Below are 13,874 nucleotides of genomic sequence, written 5' to 3'. Positions count from 1 at the left end.
GAACAAAAACTAGAAGGAATGTTGAAAATAGAAGTTGAAGAACAAAACTGAGAGAATGTTGAAGATAGAAGAACAAACTAGAGAGAATGTTGAAAATAAAAGTTGAAGTAAGGTTGAAAAAAAATAAAAAATGAAGATTAAAAGTCATGACTAATGAGAGAGAAACAATTATTAGAATGATATTGGCGTGACTTATGGTTTTGGGTAAAGAGAAAATAAATACTATATTTATTGTATTGTAATGATGGTTAAGAGGTGGAATTTGAAAAATTATTTAAATTTTAACAAAATATATATATATATATATATATATATATATTAATATTCGGGTATTGGGTATCGGGTTTGGGTTTTCAACACTACCCAACCCCGAACCCGATCATCGGGTACCCACGGGTATCGGATATACGAGTACTCATTGCCATCTCTAGATATGGTTGGATAGTGGGAAAAATAAATATTCAAAAGTGGACAAATATTGTTTTACACTAGAAACTTAGAGCATTTGTAGCAGAATCCTTAAAATGTGTTCTATCTCTATTATGAAGATAAATAATATAAAAATTGTAAAAAAATGCTTTATCAAATTCCCTATCTTTATAATTTTTAAGGGATGATGAATAGTGAATCTTTATATTTAGGGATCATGGTAGCATCCCTAAATAATAAAATAATATATTTTCTCTTTCATGAATATTTAAATATATATGAATAAGTAATTAAGTGGTTGAGGTGGTTGAAAAGTTGGTTGTTTTAATGAATATTTAAATAATATATGGATAAGGATAAGGAAGCTGATGTAAAATAATTTATATTTTGATTATCTAAAATAGTAATATTATTATTTTATATTATTTTTAGATTGATGAACCATAAGAGGATCATAATGGTTTCAATTATAAATTATTTTTCATATGTACATAATATATTTGAAACTATGTGTTAATTAACTGTATATGTTGAAAAATATTGATATTAATTGTATTTCATTGATTATAATCTTAGTTAATACCTTAAATGATATACTAAAATTTGATTGATTTTCAATTTGTATTAACTCAAACGAGTCAATATAACAAAGCAAACTAGTTATATTCTCAATCCATAAAACCGTTTGCAAAATGATTAACATTTCTAACTATCAAAAGAATTATCTTCAAAATGAAAGAGAAATATCAATAAATGACAAAATTATTGTCTGGTCACTTAAGTGATGGCATTTTATTATCTTTAAATTCTTATAAGAAAATTAACTATCTCTAATTCTAATTCTTATTTGAAAAAAAATATAATTGTCTTAGTTGATGATTTTTTAAGTACCTAATTGAAAATAATAATAGTTTAAATATGAAAAATAGGTCAGTACTTATAAGAAGTCTCGTTTAAAAGTATTCACTATTAAAATTTAATTTAAACATGCGAACTATTATAAATGGGCTCATCTCTTTTATCAGAATTGTTTTTTTATTACAATTAATTAATTAAATTCTTCATCGTCTCTCATGTCATCCATGAATCTTCTTTCCTCACTTTATTTTCATCTTCACTCATATATATATATAAATTCTCCAAACTTTATAACTAGCCAATATTCATGGTGTCCTCCAAGGATTCCTAATCGTGTTCCAATTGGATTTCCATCACTCAGACCATCTATTATCGCATGCACTTTCCTCCGTCAAGATCGAGAGGTCTGACTCCATACGAACCGTCAGTTCTAAATAATAATAGAGAGAATAAATCTTGCTATCCCCGATTTGCATTTGGGAGAGTTTGCCGCTAAAACCATAAAAGTTATACTAAATCATTTTCCGTGAAAATGTTTTCTCATGCCTTCAACGACTTCTTAACATGTAGTAGTAACATTTCTTGTCCATTACAAAGAATAGATTGTTAATATTTATAACTTTGTAAAATTGTGCATATATATTCAAATAAAATCAAACAAACTTAATCAAAGTAAGAATGTTTCTTAATAATTTATTAAAATCTAACATTTAATGATAACTGAATTATTTATGTTTAATAGAATGTATTATCTTTAAATAATTCAATAATTTACTTAGATCTATAAATTAAATATTTAAAATATATTATTTTCAAGAACATTAATAAAAAATTTATATATTATTTATTATTTTATATGACTGAAAATTTTTAATTAAAAGAATTTTTTTTATCTAGTTATATATAATATTTTTTTTTAAATAATCTATGTAATTTAAATAAAAAATTAGTTTAAAATAAAAAAAATACAATTAATTAATTGAGTACAATCTTCAAAAAGGTTTGGGCGCCTAATCATTCTAATATATATATATATATATATATATATATATATATATATATATATATATATATATATATATATATATATATATATATATATATATATATATATATATATATATATATATATATATATATATATATATATATATATATATATATATATATATATATATATATATATATATATATATATATATATAGAGAGAGAAATGATTAGGTGAGGGAATTTGGTAAGAGAAATTGGTGAGGAATGACGCGGCATAATCTTATTCGATGAAAAAATCAAATAATTTCTCTCTTTCCTCCCACTTTTACATTTTCCAACCAATGAAGGTGATGCCACGTCATTCCCTCACCAAATTCCCTCACCAAATTCCCTCACCAAATTCCCTCACTCTATCACTCCTCTATATATATATATATATATATATATATATATATATATATATATATATATATATATATATATATATATATATATATATATATATATATATATAATATATATATATATATATATATATATATATATATATATATATATATATATATATATATATATATATATATATATATATATATATATATATATATATATATATTATAATTTAATGAGTATATAACCTTTGTAAAGTTTCTTCACTTTCAGTTTCATATATATAAGTTATTTTTTTTATTGGTAAGTTAATGAGTTAGATAATAAAATTAGAAAAATATTTAATTTGTCTATAGGATTCAAATTGGGCTTTATAAATATTATACTAAACCAAATTTGGTTGCTTCTAGGGTTGGACTGCACTAACGCAATAGTTTATTAGACTTACTCAAGAGTCCGTGAGTCTGGTTGGGATTGAATTTTTTTTTAAACCACAAGAGAGAATAATGTAATGTTATGGTATTTTTTTTATTATATATATATATATATATATATATATATATATATATATATATATATATATATATATATATATATATATATATATATATTTTGGAAAGATAACGTTAATTAAATAAAAAAAAAAGTTACGTGAGTTTAAAGGAAATCGGAGTAAAAACAAATTGAATAAAGGACAATAATTAAAAATGATAAATGAGAATTTAGAATTAAAGTGCAATGAAATCAGTGGTGATTGTGACTTTCTCGTAAGTGATGTTCCAATTTTAACAGATTAATTAATTCTCTCGCCTGTAAAAATACGCCTCCACGTTCAGATGAGGGAGTTGCATTCGGTGATGATATTGTTCTAGACTATATCTACATTGTTGCGGATTCTTGAGAACGCTCCAACGTTCATCTCCATCCAAATGTAATAAACAATGTTGGCGAAGAAATACTTGAAGGTATTAAAGTTAAAGTCGTTGCCCTTGGTCTTGGTGATAATGAGGTCCTTATGGTGATACTTTTAAGGAGAAAGAATTTGTTTTTTTAATACTTAAAAGATATTAATGTATAATAATACAATAAAAATTAATAATTTAAAATAAAAATTATTTTATTATTTTAGTTAATAAATTTAGTTATTTGATGATGAATACACGAGTTGCAACCTATTTTTTTACATATAAATTATTGTCTGTACAACTTAAAATTTTAGTTTGACATCTAATGATAATAAGTTAGGATAAAGATGCATAAGAAAAGATGAATTATAAATGTAAATATCATCTAAAAATTATAATATTTTATGAATATTATTAGTCTCAAATTTCAAAAGCTTTTTTATACTAGTTTAATTTTCCTATAACAACCTTTTCTTATAGCTTGGTCCACATACATGTGAACGCATTGAAAATTAGGAAAAAAATATTTTTATTATACAAGTTAGGTTATAATCCATTTTATATATATATATATATAACCAGTTTTAAAGTTTGACTGAGAGAGAAAACATTGATTTAATGTTTATTTATTTAAATATTTTAATTATTATTTAAATAATCTTTCACTCTCTCCATATTATTATTTATTAATTAAAATAATTAATTTATTAATTAAAATATTAAAATATATATATTTTTTTATGTTTTCACTGATTCCTCAACTTTTTTATAAATTCTTGTCAAACAAGATTATTTAAATTACTCAAATTCCAATAAATCCTTAGAGGACTATCTTTTAACACACACAAAAAAAAAAAAAAAACAGTATAAAAAAAACTTATAAGTTTATAATTTTCAAATATTCTTTAATATCCATTTATTTTTTAAATTCATCTTGTAATCTCTTTTCTTCTTATATATCACCGACAAATGACTATATTCAAATGTTTCAATTCCCCATTCCTCTTTTAGATGAATTTCCACCATGGAATGTTATAAATAAAATATGATTTTATGATTTTATCTATTAAAAATAATATAACTTGATCGAATACGTAGGGTTGTTGGACATCCTACAGGTCATGTGATAATTTATTGGTCATTTCCGGAAAAGTCTAACTTTATTTATAATAGAAATATAGAAGGATAATGTTTAAAAAGGAACAGTGCAGAACAAAATATTAATTTATGATTACAAATATTATGAGAATCAAATCATATGTTACATAATTTCAAAGAAAAACATAATCAAATCATGAGAATTTGTTTTATTAGTTTAATCTAAAAAGTATAATAATTTGTTACAATGATTTTAACTAATATACTAAAAATTATAATTAAATATAATATTATGAATTTATATAAAGAAAGTAATATTTTATATAATAAAAATGAAGAACAGGTCAATATTACTTTAATGCGTGATGTTTGACAAATGGGGATACTTGTTTTTTTACACATAAATTATTGTCTGGAAAATTAAAACTTTAATTTGATAATAGAAGGATGAAGATGAATTTATGAAGTGTAAATAACTAAATATATCTAAAAGTTCTACCATTCATATTGTTATTATTAGTTTCTGATTTCAAAACTACTTTAATTTTAAAGCTTCGTCCATATGCTTGTGGTCGCATAGTAGGAAAACTACACATAAATATTTATAAAACTTATAAAACACATTGATTTAGACAAATATTTTTTCACATTATTAGGAAAAATAAACATTTTATCCAAATAAGAGTCTCAAATTTATTTATAATCTATTTTTTTTTTAATATTTATAACTTTGTAAAATTGTACATATTTATTCAAATAGGGTAGGAAAAAAAAAGTATGTGAAATCAAACAAATTAACTTAAATCACTAGGATAAGAGTGATTTTTAATAAAGTTAATAAATTATTGAAATATAACCTCTTATAATATCTGAATTATTTATGTTTAATATAATGTATTATCTTTAAATATTTTGATAATTTACTTAAATTTAAAAATTAAATATTTGAACATCATAAATTCTGGAACAAAGAATTATTGATATGTGAGGAATCAATCATACAGCCTAAGGCAAAATCATCGGAACTTACAATTTACTACAGCAAAAATGTACATTTTCCGACGCTAACAATTGATTTTACCGCCGCATATAAGTGTCGGAAATATATTGGCGACGCTTAAATTACAGCAATAAAAGCATTCCGCAATATCCCAATTTTCTCTGATATTAAAAAGAATCAAGTCACATTCCCTAAATTTAAACAAAAATTATCACGTGTCCCGGATTTCAAATTCTTATACATTGCAATCTAATTTTCTTTGGGTCCACAAGCCACTTGCATATAGATCTATTTATTTTTTTATTGTCTCTGTTGCTTGGCTCCATAAAGACAAGTAAAAAGTTTGTATCTGATTTATTTGAACTTCGATTCTCAGATTTCATTTGAGAGAGAAATTAACCACCATGGCTGATCCAACAACTCTAATAAGTGGTTTGCTTTCAAATTTGGTACCTTTGATTAAGGATGAATTCAAGTTGATTTATGGTTTTGATGAAGAGGTTGAAAAGCAATATCTTAAAAACAATTAAAGATTGTTATCTCTTATTTTTCTTATCAACAATCTCTTATTTTTCTTATCTAATAAGAGCAACGTACATGTTATTTATATTAAATAGAAAAAAAACTCTTAATTTTTTAATTTAATAAAATTTATTACAAATATTATATTTTCCTCGTTATTACAAATATTTTGTTTTCCTCATTATTGCAAATATGTCGTTTTCCTCATTAATACGATCTTCCATTTATTTGTAAAAGTTGTAACAACCAGAAATAATCCAACAATTGCAAGTACCTTCATTTCAATGTTAATACTATTTCAACTTATGAAGTTAGAGAAAGCTTCCTATTAAGACTCTATTATCAAGTAATAATGTTCAAGCAAAACATCATTCATGTAACATATGGGAAAAAAACACATATTTTTAATGCTGAAGTTCCATTGCTCCAATACCTCATTTGTAGCCTTACACATTATGACAAGAACTATCATTTGTAACTTCCCAATTCAAGCCATTATTTTCATTATGGATTAAATGAAAATAAAATTTGACCAATAAAAGAAAACTCTAACTATTCCACAATAACTACTCCACCGGAAAGAGAATTTAAAATTAAAATCTTACTAAATAGTTGAATAGTTAAATTGGAAATGAAGGTTTTAACACCCCATATTGAGTTATCAACATTGGGAGGATAAACTGTTCGATTGTAAAGAATGCTACAACAAAGTTTGAGGCATAATCGTTAAATCATGCCTAGAAAATCTATACAAGAATAATTTTTGTAGTTGATACCGGTTAGCAGCATAACCTGAAAACTAATTAGGAATTGAGATGGACTAAGAAACATTCCACCGCACCTTTGTAATGCCAAAGCACTTGCCTACCTCACCGGACTCATTGGAAAGTCGCTTAAGCTCGATCCCAATTTTGACTTGTTTGATCGAGTCACGTTTGCTCGTGTTTGCATTGAGATCGATTCAACGAGTACAAAACCGGAAAAATTCGAGTTAAGATGCTGGAATGGAAACATGGCTGTCATTGAGGTCATGTACGAGCAGCCGGAAAAAGAGGACGAAGAAAAGAAAAAGAAACCCGTGGCCACCCCGAACAAGAGAATCTCAAGGTGGTTAAGAAATTCTATATCGAAATCCTCAAAGAAAATGAAAACCACAACGAACACGTGAACGAGAACCAAATTGATCCCGATCCCACTGGACTGAAACCGAGACCCTTTTCCCACTAATTGGTTCTAAAAGCCCGACTTCGACGTGGACGATAGAAAAAGCCAAAACATCTCAAAAACCATGAGCTCCGAAACCAAAGAAAGCTGCAATGTTGTTAAAGAAATCACCTTAAGGGAAACAACTCATACGCTCAACTCCAAACTCAAGCCCAAAATAAAAAAAGTGACAAGAGAAGCTAGCGAAGACGAAGAAGCCGAAACTCTATCCGGAAATATATCCCAAAAAGACATAAGGGTGACAAGAAAGAAGAAAAGAAAGAACAAGGGCAAAGACAAGAGAGTCGAGTCCGATGAAATCAACCCTTATCGTTTTGTTTTAGTTGATTGATTTCTAGTTTCATTCTTTATTCACTTTTGTACTATGATTTCATGTCCATGTGCGTTTCTTAGGGCAACCGTGGATTCCTTATGGCCATCGTGTGTTGACTTTAAGCAAACTGTTGTAAGCTCAATTTCAGCTCTTGTACTCCTTTTACCCTTTTCGAGTCTTTTTAATTAATGACGTAAGTCATTTCTAAAAAATAAATAAATAAAAAATAAATAAAGTTCTCTATAAATAAATATTTAATTCATAGTTAAATATTAAAGTGAATTATGATATTCTAGCTGTTTACTCGAATATATATCAAGGTACTCAATTCTAGTTTAGGCAACCATTTTTTTTAGTTTGACATTGTACAAAAGATAAGACTAAACTATCTATTTTTATGGATCATTTTCCTTCAAATTATAGGTTACTATCTATTTTGTCTAAGTTATATGGAAAAGTCTAACCCCAAGAGATACTTGTTTTTTTGGGCAAGACACTAATATTTTTTTGTTATATTCTGATCACTTTTGAATACCATTTCATGATCTACTTTCTAATACACTAATAAAGATATATGCATATAACTAAATGTAGAATCTAAGATATTGGAGTCCTAGAGAATCTTGATACGGTAGTTGAATTGATGCAGAAAGTACGGTTGGTTAATGCTGATATTTTTATTGTTTTTATTGTTTTTTTTCTACCAAGAAGCTAATGCTGATGTTTGTGGGTTTTTTTTAAAAATTCCTCTTTTTCTTGAAAATATGTAAGAATGTATTGCCACATCTCATTAAACTAAGTATGAACGGTATGAACGGTTGGGATACTAGGAGATGAAGTATCCTTTAATTCAAGAACGATAACAATACCGAACAATTGCGGAAATGAAAGAAATCAACTAAAAAACGCATACACAATATTTGTAGTGGTTCGGCCAAAACAGGCCTACGTCCACTTTGAAGCACAAGAGGCTCTCAACTTTATTATCAAGATTGTTATAGGAGTATTACAATGATTCTCTCATAATGAAAACTCACACACAACTCACAAGGAAGCGATGCTCTCAAGACAAAAACTTGGCTTTCTAAAGTGTCCGACTACATATTTAAATAAGTCTCCAATTAGGTCAATATGAATATCTTGTGCGAATCTCTCAAAGAGTTTCCAAAATATTCTTAACATATTTCCTAATTGTATTTTCATAACAAAATATCTAATTTCCTTTTGTGATAATCTTATTTCATAATATCAAGATTATACACCGAAAGATATAGTTTTCTTTTGTTGAATATACCATTTCCTTGTATCAAGATTGTTTATCATGAATATACCATATTTGTAATATTGTAAATCCATTCTTAACACTCCACCTTGATTTACAAGTTACATCCCTCTTGTCTTCCATCATTTACTTTGTCAACAAGCAAAGTCTTCATAGCTTCTAAATCCAAGAACCACCAACATATCAACAACACTGTCACCTTCTTTGTAACAACTTCTCTTTGCTCGATTATGCTCCTCTCGATGTACAACCTCACATCGAACTTTAGCATGGTAAACACATTCGATAAGAGTAAAACCACATGACCTTTAGACCGCTTAAGTCATCCACTATATCACATATAATGGGTTACTCAATGTTTTTATAAATTAAGATTTAAAATCTAACGAATTACATGAACCTTCAAAAACATCATCATCATAAAAAATGGTACATACATATAAATTGTATATTCACCAATGGTGGAAATACCTAAACCTGCTTTTGGACCAACAATGTCCTACATCCTGCTTTTGGAGAATCGATTAAATAGAGTTATAATTATAAATTATAACTCTCTTTATGTTCTAGGTTTTGGTCTCACCACTATCTCCAACTCGTTTACAATGTAAATATATATAGGCCTTTAGAATTCATAATTATGAAAGAATTATTCTCTATATATACTATATTATATATATATATATATATTCTTTCCATTTTAGAATGTATCATTCTCTCTCCATATAATATAATACATTTGGATTCTTCCCTTCTTTTGTACCACAAATCTTCACATTGTCTCTATGTATATTGTCAAACGAATGAGCCTCATCACTAAGAATATCTTAGAATCGATCATTCTACTTATCCGATTATGTTCCAAACTTTGTGACGTGAATCAAGCCGCAACATTTTCGAAACTTGATTCCCGTCCCGTCACCACCTTCGTGGCCATATCTGCGGGATTTTCATCTGTGTGAATCTTCTCTACAACTACTACTCCAATCTCTATGACATCTCGAATATAGTGAAGTTGAATGTCAATGTGTTTTGTGCGCTCGTGAAACATCGAGTTCTTGGACAATTGTAAGGATTGCGGTCCACGGAGAAAGCAACCAAAAATATAACTTGATAGGACCTCACACCAACTTCCTTGTGAGTTAAGAGTTTGGATAATCGTCTGCATGAGATTGAATTTATCATTTATATCTTAACATATGAGGAAAATGAACTCAGGTCTCCTTGAGCGAGACAATTTTTACCGATTGCAGGAATGCTCGTAGCTTAATCCCGAATAAATTTTGAATCCAAGTCACCATGATTCGTGAATAGAATCAAGGTTTCTTCAATTTTAAAACCTTATTTAAAACAGAACTAAGGACAGTCCATCCCCAATTAGCTTTTATCAAAGCTCCCCACGCCACAAACAAATAAGGAACCATAAAACATGACAAGATAACATGCATCCCTTCCCGATGACGGGAGATAACAAAATGCCTGGTCGATATTTCAACTAGTTGTGAAGGTCACTTCATAAAATAAAAGGGAAAAAGATTATGTTGAAATATTCCCAAAGACGATAGTTTCTTGAAAATTAACAGCTTTAGTCAAGCTGCGAAGGTCATTTTGCCACATAAAAAATCAAAGGTCCCCTTAACACGATTGGGCAATGTTTCAACCAGTCGCGAATGACACTTTGCTAGACAAAAAAGAGATAAGATTCTAATTAGAATAGCTTCTCTCATAAACAATCCCCGATTGAATAATGAATTTTCAAACAGCTGTGAAAGTCATTTTGTATAAGCCCTCTCCAAAGCCCTATCCCGTAATAGGCATCCACGATCATTGTTATGATTCTTAAAGCCATATCCCGTAATAGGCATCCACGATCATTATTGTTAAGATCGAATACAATAGTAGAAGGGGAAGGGGGGTTGAATACTGTTGTTTATTTTTTCACTTAAATGCAATTTTAATCTTGTTAAAGACTGAAAATCTATTTTTATTCTTGGACAAATCGTAACAAGCTATTTAACGGTTTCAAGTGTAGAAAATGTTTGTAGCATTTGAAGCGACATATATAAGACTAAATGAAGCAATGAAAAGACAACACACAATTTTATGGATGTTTGGAGATAAACCTCCTATGTCATCCCTTCTTCTGTTTCCAGAAGGATTCCACTAGAAGATTTTGATTTGTATAGCCTCTACACAAACCCACTCAAATCATAGGTCTTAACAATTGTCTGTCTAAACTCTTATCTCTCACACTATCTTGTTGAACAAACTACTATCTATTTAGTTTACACAAATAAACTATTTATGCAATGATACAAATGATTATCTCTCAACGTATATCGTAATGTATATGCTTAACGTATTCACTTGCGAAGAACAAACTAGAGAGAGTAATCAAAGAGGCGAGAGAACCAAGAGCACCAAGAGATTCGCCGTTGTTCTCTAATTCCTTCTTATCATTGAATCGTGACAACGATCAAATCTATTTTGTTGACACGTGGAAATTGTACGTTTGTCGTATGCTTGACCTACGAGGTAGTGCACAGGCGAATGAAAAATTCGTTAGTGCGTGACATACGGGATTGTATTGCGTAGGAGAATGTAATATTTGTTTATCGTTTTGCCTGTCAGAGTAGAGAGTTGGTTGTACATTTTTGTCATATTCAGTTGTTGTGGATCTTAGCTGATATCGAGCTCTACTGATGAGCTACTCTGCTGTTAGTGAACTCAGATGTTGGCGTAACATAGTTGTTGGCGCAACACTATTGATGGCAACTTAGTTGTTAGCGCAACACAACTATTGGTGCAATACTACTGGTGACAACTCAGTTGTTAGCACAACTCTACTGATAAGCTACTCAGATGTTAGCGCAACTATGCTGATGGACTACTCATCTGTTAGCGCAACTATGCTATTGGGATACTCAATTGTTAGCGAGTCTGTTGTTGGCAAACTCTGTTGTTGGCGTTTCTTCAGTTTTACATGAGCATTAACATATTGTTGAACTTAGTTTTATTCATTCATCAAAACAATGTGTGTTCATTTTAATTTATCATAAGTTCATTTTAATCAATTAAAACATTTTTCATAATTCAACTTAATTTAATGATTTCCCCCTTTAACTTAATTTAACAATTTCCCCATTTTCCCTAATTAACTCAATTTAATAATTTCCCTTTTTTTTGATGATGTTAAAACTAAGTTATGATGAAAAAGAGAAATATAGATAAATATATATATATATAGACAATGATAAATATAAATAAGTAAGATATTCATAGTTTATTTTCTCCCATTATAGCTTGAGCCTTCAACTAGCTTCTTTTCCTTGCTATCTTCCTCTTCTCGGTTTTCCCTTTACTACTCTTCCCCCTCTACTACTTTCCCTATTTTTAATTTAGCAACCCCTAATCGATTATCTCATGTTTTCTTAAGGAAGTTCGTTACTTCGGCAATCTGCATTCCGATAGTATCAATCTTTACGGAGAGCTCCTGGTTGTAATTGCCGAGGGAATTATTTAATACGTGTTTGAGCCTGCTCATTAACTACTTGATAATTGCAATTTCAATATTACCCTTCGTGACCTAGACAAGGATTTTGTCCTAGATCGGTGCTGTCGAGGCTGATGTTGTCGAGGCAACTGACACCTACTCATTAAGAGATTTCATCTCACTAAAGAGAGTGACAATGCTTTGTTGCAAGGGAGCAATGGAGTCTTGGATAAGGTCACAAATATCTACCGTTCTTTGAGATGACTCTTATTCTGAGTGAGGAGTCGATTGTTAATAAGGAGAGACGATTGACAATATTTGCAGGGGAATAGCCTTTTCACTTTATAGAATAACTACTTCATGGTCAGCATCTGAAACATGCCCTTTTGAAGATGGAGATGATTGTGGAGAAGACACATGTTTTAGAGCTGGAGATAAAAAGTCAAACTGCTCAATTTCTACATAATGGTCTTTGAATATTTCAGTTGTTGCTGCAAAGTGATTCGATGCAGCCGGGGAAGTTTGTTGCTCTATTGGGGAGGGTAGCTTCTAGGCAACTATGTTGATCGACACTACATTTACTGGAGTGGACTTAGGGGGAGGAGTTGATTTAGGCACTTCCTTTGAGTGGGAGGTCAGAGGGATGCCGTTGGATGCATTGACTGGTGCCCATTGTAGATCAGCATCCCTAGAAGACTCAGTACCATGTACGATTGACATGGCTTTCGAGCTGAGTGAGTCCAAGATCTGTTGCAGCTTTTCATTATCTCTGGCATCCAACCATGTGGTTTTGTCAAGTGGCCTATAATTACCCACTCTCTAATGGAGGAGTGTGTACAAGATACCTCCTCTAGCAATGCAATTAACTCTCTCCTTTTGAGATCCTCCTATATGTTGTTAGTGCAGATCCACTTTAGGATAACGTTCTCTTGAATTATCAGCCCTTTAATTTGCTGGTTATGATCGACACTTGGTAAGAAATTAGAGAACCTTCCGTGAAGCCTCCTATTGTTCCAGTTGTCGAAGAGTTTCAGCATCTCCTTCGCTTTCTCCTCGACCTCTTCCATAATCAGATCTATATTGAGTTATTCTGGGGACTAGTTTAAGGACCGCAAGTTCTTTTCATTTACTTGTAACTTCGGCAGGTCATGCAGCAGTTGGGACTAGTTCCCTTATTTCAATCTTGCTACGGTAGCTGTTGGTGAAATAACTGTTAAAAGAGCAGCTGCTACTAGAGTTGCTGATGTTTGACTTTCAACATGATTATCAGCTGACTCTGTAGTTGGTGCTTCAGTAGAGCCTACAGTTGGTGCTTCGTCTAGTACCACTTCAGGAATTACCTTAGGAGTTTCCTCTACTGCAGGGGTTA

Source organism: Impatiens glandulifera, chromosome 6 (genome assembly GCF_907164915.1).
Source record: "Impatiens glandulifera chromosome 6, dImpGla2.1, whole genome shotgun sequence".
NCBI classification, from domain to species: Eukaryota; Viridiplantae; Streptophyta; class Magnoliopsida; order Ericales; family Balsaminaceae; genus Impatiens; species Impatiens glandulifera.
Note: the sequence above shows the minus strand (reverse complement) of the source record.